The following is a 17,210-nucleotide window of genomic DNA, read 5'->3' as shown; positions in this document are numbered from 1 at the left end:
AAACGTTAGATTTCCAGCCATGTCACCTTTAGTAGTGTAGTTAGTTGTGGTTCCCCCCTCTTGATCTCAGTGAACTAAAAACTCAGAGCTGACAAAAACAAACCACTGACCATCTTTTTAAGCAAACTGAAACGGTGGTGCTGAAGTTTGCCTACATCAAGTACCATCTCCCATACTTAGCCGGTGTTGACAGTAGGGAGCCTGGATTAACTGCTCCATCAACAACTCTTGTGTGACAAGCATGGGGGCTGTGGTCATTCCCTTCCCCAGCCCATGCTGAACACATTACTTTTTATTTACAGATGACGAGGCGGGGACGACCACAACAGACAAACAGAACAGCCCCGGGCATCTGGGCCAAATCACAAACTCTTTATTTGGGTAAATGAAGTTGACTAGTGCCTGTGGTTCTTAGACTGAATACATCTATTTTATTTATCCTTTATTTAACCAGATATGAGACCTGGCCAAGAAAACAGTATGATGACAGGCATAAAAGTTAGTGGGGAATACCATATAACAATGTACATGGTCAAAAGTGCAAACAAAAAACACATAGAAGCTAAAATGTCTGGGCAGATGTAATGGCCAATGGTATAAATGATGGCATTACGTGCCCAGTGATGTTTGAGTGGTTAAGTCCTTCCAGAGCTTTCCCCCCTGTGCCTCCCCTACTCTTTCCCTCTACAGTACTTTCTCACAGTCCAAATGTACCATGTACACGGACATGGACACCAGAGGTTTGATTCTCTGCCCAAACCCGAGACCGGTCTCGGTCCTCGGGGCATGGGCCGGGCAGGTCTCGTGGTCAGATATAACGTCTTTTTTTTTTTTTTTTTGTTAGTTTGTTGAACCAACTGAAACAAGTTTTGCTTCCATGTTGCGCTATTCATTAAGATCCCATGCATAATTCTGAACAGATTTCTGTCATTCAAATTTCTCTGTAATCCGCAAAGTCTGATTGTTAATTCCTCGTGTCAGTTATGTTTTTATCACCAGTCAATCAAAGGTTACGATTTGAAATGTGAGTGTCGGGTTTCCGCTGCCTACGGCACCACTCGAGAGGAAGTAGGCTATTCAGTAAGATCCCGCACGTAATTCTGAACAGATTTTTGTCATTCAAACAACTCGGAATTAGTTTACTTATAAACAGCCAACTTACTAAGAAAATGTTTAAACCGTTTTTAAACTGGGCTCGGGCCCATAAATGCAGCCAATGGGACGGGCCCATGCCGGGCTCAGACAAAACGTGCACAGGCTCGGGTCGGGTCGGGCTTGTTTTTTTGGGCCCAGGTACAATCGCATGATATAAAATATGATATTGTGTTTATCACCATGACATGACATGACATGACATGACATGACATGACATGGGAGGCCATGACATGGTTTTAAATTGGGCCAGGTCCTACTTGATAAATTGTGACTTTGTTTGTTTGGGTGAGAGTTGGTATTACATGTGGTGTACCCCAAGGCTCGATTTTAGGCCTAATTCTCTTTTGCCTTTATACACTCCCATTGGGGCCATTATTCACACCACTCATAACACAGCATCAGTTTCCACTGCTATGTGGATGATACACAGCTCTATATCTCAGTCATGCCAGACAAGCTGCGTCCTTTGAATGTCCTTAGTAACTGTATTTCTGAGATCAGCCTATGGATGGCACAAAATTTTCTTCAGTTAAGTTACCTATAAGCTTTGATGCACATATCAGAAATATGACTGCTCTCTGGACTGCCAAAGAAATCCGTCTGTATTTTATTATTTTATCTGTATTTTTAATTATTTTATTCATTTTATATATATTTTATTCATTTTAATGTGAAGCGCATTGCATTGCATTTGTTTGCATGAAATGTGCTATAATATTAATAAAATAAATAATAAAGCTTGAATGATTGATTGATTGACATGAAATCAAAGATGATATAATATGATGCAATTTAACATAGTTCCAATACAGAGCATGAAACTGATGTGCTGCACAGAGAGTTTATAGCTATTGCTAATTTTCAACTCTTGTCCCTAGTTGGGCTTTTACATGTACAGTGTAATTAAAATATACAGCTTTCAGTATCATAAAAACACAATACACTACAGATATGGAAATACAATAAAATACACATACCACAATACACCAATACACATACACCATACACCAATAGTAATTTAGAAAAAAAATTAGTACAGCTCTGGTTTATCTGGAATGAATTTGATTTCAGTTGGTAATGTGTTCCAGTGTTGACAGCCCTTTATGGAGAAAGCTGATTGTCCAAATTTAGATCTACAATGTGATATTTTACACTTGCCATTCACCATGCTCCTAGTTACTCTGTTACTGTCTTGTCTTTGGATATATCTGGAAAGAGGTTCTGGGGCTCGACTGTTGATACATTTGAAAACTAATTTGAGAAAACAAAAATGAGTAAAGTTCTCAAGGCTAAGTAGATTGTATCTTTTTAGTAGGCTATGTGATAGTGATGCCACCGGACAGGCTTTTTGTCCATTATTTTCAGTGCCTGATTGTATAAGGATGTGAGGTGTCTGACTGTAGATGGTGGTGCTTGAGCCCATACTGTCATACAATATGAAAAATAAGAGAAAATCATGAGTGCTGATCCAAAAGTATAGAGAAGAACAAATGCAGTGAATACTGTGCGGGCAAATGCCAGCATCTCAGAAGCTTTGAACGATGGCATACTTTAACCTGACAAACCTCTCACTTCACTTCATACTTTGGCAAATATAAAAATACATTTTGAAACGTGTTATTTTCAAACAGAGAAGAGCCAGCACTTCATACAATAAACTGCTTGATTTACCTGTATCTGGCCTTTTTCACTGTTAAAGGCCCAATCTACTGCAGTAATTACGGTATGGCAGAAGTTTTCGAAACACGCTTGTCCAACCACTGACTTTCCTTGCCGAGTGCTTTATTGGATTAAAGAAATTCTTTCACTATGAAATGTATTGTCTGATCTTCTAACCCGGTGGTTCTCAACGTGGGGTCCGGGGACCACCAGGGGTCCTTGAGGGGGGTCCAGGGGGTCCCCAGCAAATTGATGAATTGTTAAACTTCACCATTATTTCATTTACAAGAAGTTAACACAATTAGAGAATGTAGAAGAATGACTGTTTTGTTCATAGCATTACTGTTATCTCTCTACCTACAATACAGATAGTCATGGAATTCTGGACAAAATCATATCTGACATCTACTACATTTGGGGTCCTTGATATAAAAAAAGGTTGAGAATCACTGTTCTAACCCAAGGACTGACAGTAAACATGAGGTTTACATGTATATTTAAATTATAAGCGGTGGTGTCTGTAGACATTTACTGTAAGAGAAACACTTGTACTCTGAGTTGTGAAAAGCCGAAGATTAAAAACAGCATTTTGTACATTTCCAAGTCAAAAACCCTTTAAAAAAAAAATTATGATTATACCCAAATTTCGCAGCATAATGCTTTGCCAAATAAACTGTATCTTTAGGAAAGCGGTCTGCTGCCTTGCTCTCTCTGCTTTTGTGTTTTTCCTCACAGAGTGCGGTTTGCGACGGCATGACCATAAAGCCAGCAGCGACACATGAATCCGGGGCCCCAAAAAAGCGGCACATGATTACAATAAAACACACATGCAAAATTAATAGCTGCCTTTAAAAAAAAGCCCGTCCAACACAAACAAAATATTATACAGTATGGAGCAAAACCAGGCCTTCCCTCCCCGCTTTGCTTGTTGGAAAAAAAAAAAAAAAAAGAAAGAAAAAAACCCACCCATGGGATTCTGTCTTTCCCTACTGCCTGGGGACGAGATGTTTAGATCGCTCTCCATCAACCGGCCACTATGTCATTTAAGAATTTCCAAATTTGAGCTATATAGACGCATTTATCTTTGACATTTGATGTATAGGAGATGGACAGAATATGGAAACACCAAGGGCCTTTTGCCTTCAGAGCCGTTTCATTCCCTTCTCCTTCCTAGTTGTCAGTCTCTGTCAGTGAGCAATTCCACTTGTCACTGCTGTTCCTTTGTCTGTGTTTGGTAAATGTTGTCACTGACTGTTCCTGCTGACATTAAATCATTTTGCAGCTTTTGTGACTGGTGCTCCAGTAATTCAGGTACCGACTATTTTGGCCTCTGTGGGCCTCTGTTGTTTCCCACATGTTGCTTTGGAAACTATAAAAGCGATGATTGTCAGAGCTCTTTTAAAGCTGGCACACACTGCTAATTGGCATTGAACTTAATATGTCTCGCCTGTGATGCCTTTGTAATAGTGATTTAGGTACTGGTGTTTTTTGCACTGCACTTCCAAGATATCAATTCAATTCAATTCAATTCAATTTGCTTTATTGGCATGAAAGTTTACAAACAATGTTGCCAAAGCATGAAGGTACAGTGTGTGTGTGTGTGTGTGTGTGTGTGTGTGTGTGTGAGTGTGTGTGTGCTGGGTTAGCACTCCATCATATAATGACTATCAATAGTCATAACAGTTCAACAATACATAATACAATCAATAAAACAAGAATCAAAAACACAGCATATTGGTCAACGTGTGTGTGTGATATCACTTTTTTCAAACAAACCAGGAACGTAAAACGCATCACTTCCTGTTCGTTATTTTGTCAACCCCCTGGACACAAGGCACTATGGACACTCGCTACACTTCCTCTACCACTGTAACCACACTGTATGCCATGTGGGCTGAATGCAAAAAGATACTGAATGTCGGGAGCGTGTCTATGATCCCAGGGTCCTATGTTCCCCAGATTTATATGGCACATAATGGGAACATGACAAAGGGTCCTGTGTTCCTAGGGTCCTATGTTCCCCAGTTCTACATATGTGCTATCCCAGGGTCCTATGTTCCCAGGGTCCTATGTTTAACCCTAACCCTAACCCTAACTAACCATATTAAGCGAATACAGAGCTGGGGAACATCTTTTTCAGGTTCCCATTATGTGCTATATAGAGCTGGGGAACATAGGACCCTGGTAACATAGGACCCTGGGAACATAGGACCCTGGGAACATAGGACCCTTTGTCATGTTCCCATTATGTGCCATATAAATCTGGGGAACATAGGACCCTGGGAACATAGGAATGACTCCCTCCAATCCAAAACATCCAAAGCATTGGCCGTTTCCAGCCTATTAATCAACTGCTCCCAACTCGTTAAGAGCAGTTATTTTGAAATGACCAAGATGACTCCATGTTGATCTTGTTGTTATACCAGCCCACGCTGCCTTCGCTAATTTACTCATCAATCCATTGTCACAAACTAGATTCAATGATTGCCGGGCATTTTCCAGTCCACCAAACCACAGACCTCCGAAGTGTTCAACCCCTGTCTGGTTCAGTGTTGCGGCAAAATTTGTTTCCCTTAAAAAATGTGTTGCGCCTTGTGTCTTCGCCTTGATTTCACGCCAGGCGAGAAAATAACATCATTTCAATTCTTGTGGATTGTTTCCCCATCGGGTAACACTTGAAAAGACTCCGTTTTATTATGTCTTATTGGTAACACTTTACAATAAGGGTCACTAAGTTAAGGGTTTAACAGTTAACTAATTTGTAATTTACTAATGGTGTTCATGTTAACTAAGGTATTAATTTATACATTATTTAATAGTTTATAAAGATGACTATTAAATAATGTATAAATTAATACCTTAGTTAACATGAACACCATTAGTAAATTATTACCAGACACATTAGTTAACTGTTAATTAAGGGTTAATTAATGCTTATTAAGCTTTAACTAACCCTTAATTAATGTACCCTTATTGTAAAGTGCTACTCACAAACTAGATTCAATCATTGCTGGGCATGTTCCAGAGCACCAAACCAGAGACCTCCGAAGTTTTCAACCCCTTGTCTGGTTCAGTGTTGCGGCAAAATTTGTTTCCCTCAAAAATTGTGTTCCGCCTTGATTTTACGTCAGAGAAGAAAATAACATAATTTCAATTTTTGTGGATTGTTTTCCCCTCGCTGGTTTCAAATGGTGAAGCGTTGTAAAAACATTTTACGGGATTACAAAGAATCAGACGTGACCTCCCTAGTTGCCTCATAATGAACAGAGATCAAGCTTGTTTATGATCTTATTATCTCAAACCACAATGTCCACTGTTGATACTAAAAGTTGTCAAATTAGTCTACTTGTCATATATTAAGTGTATTTCTCCATGATGATTTCCTTGTGCACCGGCAAAACAACAACAGCACAAACCAAGGACAAAACGAGGACACGCGGCCAGGGAGACACATTATTTAGCGGGTACGAATTTTAGCACAACACCGGTCCGGTCTAGTCCAGTCACCGCTCTTTCTTCTCTCTCTTTTCCTCCGCAATACATGTCGGGTCTGCTTTTAATAAACACATTTTTAGAATACTTGGGAAAAGCAGGCATTGGATTATAATCAACCCCCCCCCCCCCCCCCCCCCTTCAACCCACCCACCCTCCCTTCCTCTTTTCTCCTCCTAACCAGAGCAATATTAAAGTCATTAATGAGGGAGGAATTATTACCAGACTTAAAAGGGAGGAGAGAAAAAAATAGAGAGACGGCCATGGGGTTTGAAAGAGTACACAGAAACACACATAGCGGCACATTAATTTTAACCATTAATACTACATATTAGAACAATAAGGTCAACTATGACATTCGGTGATCATCATGAGGCTAAGAACCTCTAATATAAACAAATTCAATCTTTGAGAAGAGCATTAATTTATGCCTATTTCCCCAGTACCCTATCTTTATATAACTCATGATTTTGATACTAGTTTCTATGTATACTATGAATTTAGGTCATGAAAATTTAGGTCAGGCCTAAAAAGGTGGTAGACTATGTAGCAAATATAAAGGTTTCTGTGGACTTACCCTGCACTACATCCCTTTCCCTGCTGAATGATGCTGTACAAACACGTACTAGTGTAAAAAGGTTATATTATATGAATTGCTATATGACATGATATACTGCCATGTGATGTGATTAAGAACTTGAGTCATTGTATGGAGAATAGCCACCAATGTGAACTAAAGATATTCATAATAATATACTTTTTTGATGATAGGAACATGTGCTGCATGCCATATAGCAGTGATTCTCAACCTTTTTCATATCAAGGACCCCTAATTTAGTCCACATTAGGGCCACGGACCCCCATTTGATGAGATTTTGTCTCTTAAACCCAAATCTGAGAATATTTTTTATCATTAGATATGATTTTGTCCAGAATTCCATGACTATCTGTATTGTAGGTAGAGAGATAACAGTGAAACTATGACCAAAATAATCATTCTTCTACATTAATTGTGTTAAGTTCTTGTAAATGAAATAATGGTGAAGCTTAACAATTCATCAGTTTGCTGGGGACCAACTGGAACTCCCTCAAGGACCCCTGTTGGTCCCCGGACCCCACATTGAGAACCACTGCCATATAGTTCTTTACATCAGCAGAGGACTACTGCTACATATACTGCACATACTCCAGGTTACCACAATTCCCCTTTGGATGGGAGGAGCAGATCAAATTCAGTTCCATTCATTTGAAAGTTAAAGGGGAAGTAAGTGCTGTGCTTTTAATATGTTCCATAACACAAAATGACCATAATATATCTGCAGGGGGTGGATAGGGTAATTGATCAATACAAGTGACTCAGTGATTACTTGGCCAGCTGCTGAGATTTCTGTTCTTTCAAAACTCACTTCCTGGCCTGCACTCTGCTTTGGAACAAAAACTCCCCAACCACTGGAGTTTCAACACACTGCCAATCCAACCCCCCACCCCCCAACACTACCCCCCGCCACACATTCACACACTCCCCTGCCCCCAGAGGCCCGTCCATTTTGTTGCAATTCCCACAAGTCGCCAGTAGAGGGCGATATAAGTCATAGATTACTTAAAGCCCCTTTAAAATGCAAGTGCACTGAATAACAGAAGCAGAGGATGAGACCACTGTAGGCCGATATACTGTCAACTCTGAGAAGGAAAACAGGAAAAAAAAGTCCCCAAAAAAATAAAAAAATAAAATTGGACAATACAATCTGTACAATATGTTTGTATTAAACAAACTGTCCTGTAGTGGTGATCACATTTTCCCTGTCAAATGCTTTTTTTGCTCAAATGTATGCACATACATAGACACATAGTTCATTGTCCATTTGAAATGTGTTTGTACTTGCACTTGAATACTGCTGAATTAAAAATATGAAATGGATATTGTCTGTTTTTTTGTTGTAAGTTGTGGTAAAATCGGCGATAGTGTGAGTGTGAGAGTGTGATAAAAAGTCAAATTTACAATATTTTACAATATTATTTAAAGTGTAAATTTACAGTAAATTACTGGCTACAGAGTTGCATTACTATTACAGTATATGTGTAAAAATACAGGTAATTACTGTAATTGAGGTACAGCAGGTTAATGTAATTCCACAGCTACATACGGCTATATCACAGTAATTCCATGGGCATGTCAGCTGTGAAGTCACAGTATACAGTTGTAGTTTTATTGTAATTTACTGTGAAATTTTTAAGGTAAATTACTGTAAAAGTAATGCAACTAGTAGTCAGTAACTTACTGTAAATTTACAGTCAAACATTTTACAGTGATATGTATACACACACATATCCATATACATGGATACACCAATACACATGCACACACACAACATACACACACACACACACACACACACACACAGACGTTAAGAGATTGTAACGAAGTGAGACAGATGTTTTCCCCCTGTGTTCTTCAACATTAAAGGAAAAATAAAACTTCAGATACTTATATCTCATCAATCTGTGATGTTAATGCATTCCAGACGTAGTAGTGTTGTAATTTACTTTTTTTGGCATGCCCACTTTCCCTTAACCTGCCTCGTCTACTTGTACTTCAGTTAGCAATTTCCTACATTTCCCAGAATGCCTTTCATCAACTTCCAGAAATTGGTCTCTCTCCTCTTCTATAATGGATTTCTCCCTGTATGATTGTTGAACGTCTCTTGGTGCAAAACGGCTTCCTTTATCCTACATGAATAAGTTATGTAGCAACTGTATATATTGCAAAATGACAGAAAAAAAATGAAATAGCACATATATAATCTTTAGTATATACATTCATATGCATCTCACTATATGGTTATGGTTACTGTATGCAATAGGCAATTTATTTTTTCATTCATTCATTCATTCATGTCTGATTAAAATTCCAACAATGTTTCTGTGTGGCAATTAAAGCAATTTGCCTTTTATTCACCTTGTGATTAATACAATATAAATCTTCAAATAAATATTAATCTGAGGTTAGGAATCAAAATGTTTGAAAAAACAGACCTATGCTGATTGAGATACCAATATGAAAAACCTATTTTTATGTTGATATTTAAGTATACTGTTACATTTATTGCTGCTTGAATATTAATCAGTAGTCTAAAATAGTCTTTTAGAATGTTTATGGTAATATCAATTCTAAGTTTGTTAATATTTTCAACCAATTATTGCAGTAAAAAAAAAAAAAAGTATGAGCTCTTGCTAGACTTTGGTCGTGGTTTATGAAAGGTCACACACACACACACACACACACACACACACACACACACACACAAAACCACTTCAAGCGACACACTGGGAGTCTGTACAGACGCGTACTGAGACCACACACTCTCAGTACAGACTCCATTCACTTTACTGGCACACATGGAAGCCAAATGTACAGTCGCACTCAGTAGCCTCCAACTGATAAATCACATAGAAACAAACACAGTAAACATCCCCAGTATCTTAGACTAACGCAGTGAGTCCTCAAGGGGTTCTTGAAGGGGTTCTAAGGGTCCTTGAAGGGGTTTCAGGGGGTCCTTGAGGGAGTTAAAGGGGATCTTGAGGGAGTTCTAGGGGGTCTCCAGCAAAACGAGGAATAATTTTAGAATTTATTCACTCTAAGTGGGATCGGGGGACACCCAGGGGTCTTTGGGTTGGATCCAGGGGTCCTTGAGGGGGGTTAAAGGAGTCCTTGAGGGCGTTCCAGGGGTGCTTTAGGCATTTCCAGGGGTCCTTGAGGGGGGTTCAAGGGGTCCTTCAGGGAGTCCGGGGGGGGCCCAGCAAAATGGGGAATAGATTATTTTCACTATCATTTAATAAATTAGAAATGAAGTAGAGAATGACTATTCTGACCTTTGGTTTCAACTTCACCACTGTCGTCTCCCCATGTATAGACAGTACAATTCAATAGTAAATCAACAACTAAATCTCAATCTGATCGAATGGGAGTCTGTGACATGAAATTGTTTAAACCCTAACCCTACATAATAAAACGATGGGACCAATCAGCACTTGCTAAATAGAAGCTAAAGAAACCCACTTCAGTGCTTTGTTGAAATCCCTGCTCACTGTGCATTAAAGCCGCTAAACCAACCTTACAATGTGCTACTACTAAACAGAGGAACCCCACACTAAACCGCTTAAATGTGGCTAAATGAATAGTTGATTAACTTCAACCTAAATCAGAGAGCAGGACCATGTTGGTAACACGAGCGGAGAGTGCAGAGTGATGCGTTACAAGAAGATTAGAATCCAATTAGAAGCAGAGATAAACTTTTCATACCATCAGACAAAGATAAGGAAAGACATCAGAAGACTCCTATAGGCCTGTATCTGCGTTCAGCTGACAGTTAACAACATTTATTTAGCAGCATAGCCTAGATTATTATTTGTATTTTCAGTATTTTCCAAATGGATTTACTGTAGAGTCATAAACACGTTCCAGTTAATACACAGAGAACATAACCTGCTTCTTTTTTCTTCTTTTTCAGAAATTCTATTATATTTATTCTTTACCAAATAAACACAGACCGCCTGGAGGATCTATAGGTATCATAATAGAATAGAATCAATCAGTTCATTTTTAAATTTTTCAGTGAAAAACAGTGGAACTGGATTCACTAGAAATTGACTGAAATTGAAATCTAGAGCCTTTATTGTCTGTCTTTGCCTTCTTCTTTCTTGCTTTCTCTGGTTATTAAAAAAACAAAACAAAACAATACACCTAAACCTATCAGGAGACTGCATGGCATAAAGCCACGTCCCACAGGCCTAATAATAATAGACTGAATAATAATAATCATCATTATCATCATCATCATCAAGATATACAGTACATTATAGTCTCTTTATTATTTCATTTTTCTTTATGAGGTGACTAGAGAAATAAACCTACAGCCTGCTACCTTTAACAATGAAAGCCACATTTTTCTGGAGGAATCATAATACCATATCAATATCATATTATCATATTATATCACTTAAATCATATAGCGCTGTCATATTGATCCTGAAAAACCGTCATCATCCTCCTGTCTGTGAACTCAAAATAAATCTATTTTCTGTCTCTATTTTCGTTCATCATTTTTTTTTTTTTTTTTTTTGTGTTGTGTTATGGCTAGTGACTTCAGTGTTGATGAATGGGATAGTTTCTAACTGATGGGATAAGTCCGGCTTGACAGGAGCCAGATAGATGCGTAGTCCCGATACGTGCTGTTCTCTTGCATGGTTCCAATGCCACACTTCATTCAAAAATCTGGCAATTAATTGTTTCTTTGCTTATTGGCACACATACACACCTTGTAAAACATGACTTAAGACATGACTTTAATCTTGAGTATATTCTGGTAAATTCGGCATACGCGTGACTCACCAAGCCGCACTTTATTTCAATAAACTTCAACTTTTAGAACAGATTCACACTGCTCGCTACCGCCCACCGCGGTGTCGTTTCGGTGGCAGGTTGTGGAAATATCCAATTCTAAAAGTTGACATTTTATATAAATGATCGCTGCTTGGCGGCTTGCATGTATGCCGAATTGAACAGCGGATTCTCTCGCATCGTAAAATGATTTTAGTCATGTTCTACTCGGCGAGAACGTTTGCTGATACGCAAGGCAGCATTCAATTGTCACAATTTTGAATGGAGTTTGGCGAGCGGTTGTGTTGAAGAGAACGGAAGGTATCGGGGCTAGATAGATGGGCAATCTTTGGAGGTGTAATTTGCTTTGTCAACCCAACACTACGTCCGTGCAAGCTGCTTGGGGACCGTGGTAAAAGTGCACTATAGGTAGTTTCAAATTGCAGTAACTTTTGTTTTCTAATAAAAATAACACTGACCAATTTGATCAGTGACGCCCGCTCCTCCTCTCGCAGTCCTTACATTGCCACTAGGGGCGCCAGCGAGCAAATAAATAATTTGCTACTTATAATTTGCTTTTGAGAAAGCCTAGGGTTTTTCTGTCATCATCTGTGAAACCCCCTCTTCCTTCCACAGCCTTTGCATTGCCATTTTTAATAGCTATTACATCTTAAAATATACTTGAACAGCTTTTCTGTTTTATGTTATAGAAACTTCAGACTAGTATAATCAGTAACACCCTCTCTTCTTTGGATTGCCACTGAGGGGCGCCAGTCATTTTAAGGTATGCAATGTTCCTTCTCGATTCCTGTGGTCCTATGTCATCACTTTTAAACAAAATCTTAAGGCATACCTTTTTAATTTAGCGTTTACATAAGTATGTGTTAATACATTTATAGCTGATCTGACCTTGATTTTTTTTTACCTACTGTAGCTTTTAAGTAATCTGTGCTCCCAACTGTATGCGTTACTTTTATTTTTTTTATTTTATTTAACCTTTATTTAACCAGGCAAGTCATTAAGAACAAATTCTTATTTACAATGGCGACCTGGCAATTTTATTTTATTACTTTGTATTTGATTGATTGATTGATTGTCAGAAAAGTCTTTATACATGCCTGGATAGGCTAGGTGATTATTTATACAATTCCATGCTTTTGTTTTGTAATAGGTCCCTCATATATGGCTTTGTGACAAATAAACACCTGTGAAAAGCAGATGAGAGCTGGTTTGAAGCTGATATGTTGTCAAATGTGTCCTATTACACCATAAAGCATGGAATTGTGAAATTATCTTACTCACTCCCATATTTTTATTAAAGATCTGTGAAAACAAGAGGACGTTGGCTTGATAATATTTCAATAATAATAATAATAATAATAATAATAATAATAATATCCTATTTCAAAACCATATAGCTACATGGATGCTCCCTAGTGGTAAAGCGAAGGCTGTAAAAAAGGAAGTTTCACTGGTTAGCTATTTTAAAATGACATCTAAAACAAAAAACATAGGCGCTCCCTAGTGGCAATGTAAGTGCTGTGAAAGGAAGAGGGAGTGTCACTAAAGAAAAGAGAAAGAAAGACTTGAAAGCAACTTTTACCACGGTCCCTCAGCAGCTTGGGCAGACATTTTATTACAGTAACATGCAATTGCATCTTAATAGTTGATGGAGAGACTGGGAAATATCGGCACAATTTTTCTCTCCAGAATAAAACGAACTCGCAAATAATCGCACCAAGATGTTGAGGTTAGAAGACAAACAATGTCACCAACTAATGTCACCAAAGTGGGGTCCGGGGACCCCCAGGGGTCCTTGAGGAGGTTCTAATCTAGGGGATCCCCAGTAAAAATAAGGAATAGTTTAATTTCACTGTAATATAATTAATTAGGAATTATCTAAATTAGAGAATGTATAAGAATGACTATTGTAATCCTAGGTTTCACTCACACCACTATTACCTATTATCTCTATAATCTACTACCACTATTTTATCACTTATATATTATCTATTATGTATTATCATTATGATCTCCTATATACTACATATTATCCTATATACAGTATTTAATCAGTATATTATCTGTTATCTCTATAATCACTATTATCTCCTCACGTACAGTGCAGACAGTTCTGTAATTCATTTCTAAATCAGTAACTAAAATCTTCCCACATGGGTCCCTGGAACTAAATATGATCAAATGGAAGTCTCGACATGAAAATACATCAATAAAAAATATAAACAGTTCAATAAAAAATAAATACAAAACTTCTGTATAACAGGGAATGAACATATCTAGGTTTACGTAAATGCCCTGTAGCAACCGATACTGTCATAAACGTTGGATAATGTAATAACTTTTCATATTGTGAAAAAAATTCCTTCCAAATTAGTCACAAATATGATAAAACCTGCTACTGTAGTCATTTTTTCCCGATTGTAATGCATTACTACATTGACAAATAAATATTACATTATAAAGGGTGTAGCCTAACTTTTTTATAATTATCATAAGTCTGAAGATTTTATTACATTATGTGGCAATCAGTTAGATACCTTTTTTTTTAAATTATTTTAAGTAATTGAAAGGGACATTTTATTACAATTTGACAAGTTTTTACATTATCCCGTAGTTGTTAATCAGTTGCTACATACCTGCAGATGCTAAACTTTCAAGTTTTTGTTAAAAGGATACTCACTTTTTAAGATGTCACTGTACTTGCTGGTGAATAATCTCTGTCCATTGGTGAAAATGAGGGAATCCAGGCTGAGAAATCGGAACTTTCCAGTGTTTTCCCTTCCGAAACAGCAGCCAACCGGACCGGACAGGGGAAGATAAAGACAAGGACTGAACAGTAAAGACTGCTGCTGGCTGGCTTAGTAAGAGCAGCGCAATGACAGAGAGACACAGAGAGAGACGGAGAGACGGAGAGAGGGGGTGGGGGGAGGGAGGAGGGGGGAGAGAGAGAGAGTGAGAGAGAGAGAGAGAGAGAGAGAGAGAGACATACAAGCACATTCATAAAGAAAATAAAGCCAGATAGATAGTTATAGACATTATAATCTAGCAGAATACCTTGTCTCATTAAAAGACTTCAAACGAAAATACTGAACAAAGTAGGGGACAATGGGGTAAGTTGAGCCACCTCTTGTAGCTAGATAACTGTACACAAAATCAATTATGTGATCACAGATTTAGGAAGAAAAATTAATTAAACACATGCAGAAAGTGGAAAGAGAGCCAGGTCAAAAACTGTTGTTCTGCTTTTTTTTTTTTGCTGTCAGGTGATTTCATCATGTTTAAAGATGTCATGATTCTTGTGTCTAAATGGTAGTAGATGCATTTGAGGCTTTATAAGATTGTAAAACATGAGGCCATAAACTCATAACTGTGGGCCTGAGTTGCTGCGTGAAAAGTCAAATCAATCAGTGACAAGGCAACAGAGGAGATAATGACACTAAAGAGATACACTGAGAAAACTGACAAAGGAGAACTACCGTGAACAGGTTATGACACACACACACACACACACACACACACACACACACACACTTGTGTTGAGCCAAGTTGTGCATTATCTTTTTGACAATAGAAATTATGACCATGTTATGCAGACGTAAACATCACTTATGTTGTAGAATGTGACTCTCAGAAGAGATTGTCTGCCCTCTAGTGGCTGGAAAGGCCCTAGTGAAAGGACTGAAAAGGGCATGTAAACAACATGGATTTGTTTCCATTCATAATTTCACTTGTGCAGACATAGATTATGTTGTTAGACCCCAATGACTCCGTATTACCTTCAAAGACGTTCCCAAAGTCTTGATTTAAAAGGTTTACAAGGCTACAGCATTTACATCCAGCTTTCCCAAACTCAGCTGTGTCTCTTTCTTCTGCCAACATGGTTATTGAGTGAGTGGAGAGGGAAAACAGTCTGGAACAATATTGTGTACTGCGTCACTTGGTGGGCTGTTTTTATTGTTTTCGGGGGAAGCACAAATAATGACCGAAAACTCAGTTGGCCATCTTTAAGTTGCGTAATATTTCACCCCCATAGGGCTCAACTTGGTTAACTCAGTGATTCTCAACATTTTTTATATCAAGGACCCTAATTTAGTCCACATTAGAGCCACGGACCCCCATTTGATAAGATTTTGTCTCTCGGACCCAAATCTGAGAATATTTTTATTGTCAGATATGATTTTGTTCAGAATTCCATGACTATCTGTATTGTAGGTAGAGAGATAACAGAGAAACTATGATCAAAACAGTCATTCTTCTACATTCTCTAATTGTGTTAACTTCTTGTAAATTAAATAATACTGAAGTTTAACATTTCTTCCATTTGCTGGGGACCCCCTGGAACCCCCTCAAGGACCCCTGGTGGTCCCCGGACCCCACGTTGAAACCCATTGGGTTAACTTACCCCTAAGCCTGGGGCAAGTTGTGCCAAAAGACCAACTTTTCTAATGGGTCGTAACAGAAAATGTTTTCATTTGCATGAATGCCCCACAAGCTTATGTATACAAAACAAGTATAGTAGCACAAAATGTAAGAAGTGGCTCATTTTACCCCGTGCTCCCCTACTGAATCTAAACCACAACTAGGCAACTGAAAAAAGCCATCATTCAAATTCCTGGCAAGAAAGATGTGAACGGCTCTGTTCACACTGTAAACTAAATGAGACTGGAGATTAAATTCCTAAATATCTTCCTGTCAGAGATGTTTAGTGGTTTGAATCAAGGACTTCAAACAAAAGATGGAAACTGTATGAGTTGAGGAGAGAAAGACAACTGGCATTACTGCAGGTAATATCATGTATTAAAGAATAACAAACAAGACGTGAATATTAACCAGCTGAAAAAACTCCTGTAGTCCCTGAAAGATTGCGATTCACTGTTTTTATGCATTTTGTAAATATTGTATGCATGTATAAACTTGCTTTTATTTGTGTTCATTTCATATTAATACTAATTCATATCCATGAATGCTTTGGCAACACAAGTAGCCATATTGGCCATGATAATAAAACCATTTTGATTCAGATTCAGAAAGAGCGCATCTGGCTTGTAAAAGGGGCATCTGATTTCCCAAATGGACAGTCAGTGGTCTTATACTGCATTATTATGCAGACAAATAAATCCCTAACAAAGACATAGGCAAATTATTAGTCATAGGAAATGAGAAGATAGTATTATTTACTCAATGTGATAAATTATTAGTCATAGGTCAACAAACTCAAAGAGAACACTGGTCCTGATTCTCCCCTGATGATATTTTTTTTAGCTTCCAAATACATTTCTGGTGGTTTTTGCTTTATCTTTGTTTTGTGGTATAATGATAAAAACAAAGATAAAACAAGATAAAATTTGGACCCACTTTGGCTTTGTCATACGCCCATGATTTCATGCTTTTGTACACAGTAGGTAAAAGCTATAATAATAATATGAATATTAATAATATTAATAATAATAATAATAATACATTTTATTTGTATAGTACCTTTCAAAACATAATTACAAAGTGCTTC

The sequence above is a fragment of the Centroberyx affinis genome, unplaced genomic scaffold, assembly GCF_046629955.1.
Source record: "Centroberyx affinis isolate AG114_WGS23_722 - 3 ecotype Tasmania unplaced genomic scaffold, CSIRO-AGI_Caff_v1 ptg002696l_1, whole genome shotgun sequence".
In the NCBI taxonomy this organism is placed as follows: Eukaryota; Metazoa; Chordata; class Actinopteri; order Beryciformes; family Berycidae; genus Centroberyx; species Centroberyx affinis.
This window is presented reverse-complemented; position numbering follows the sequence as displayed.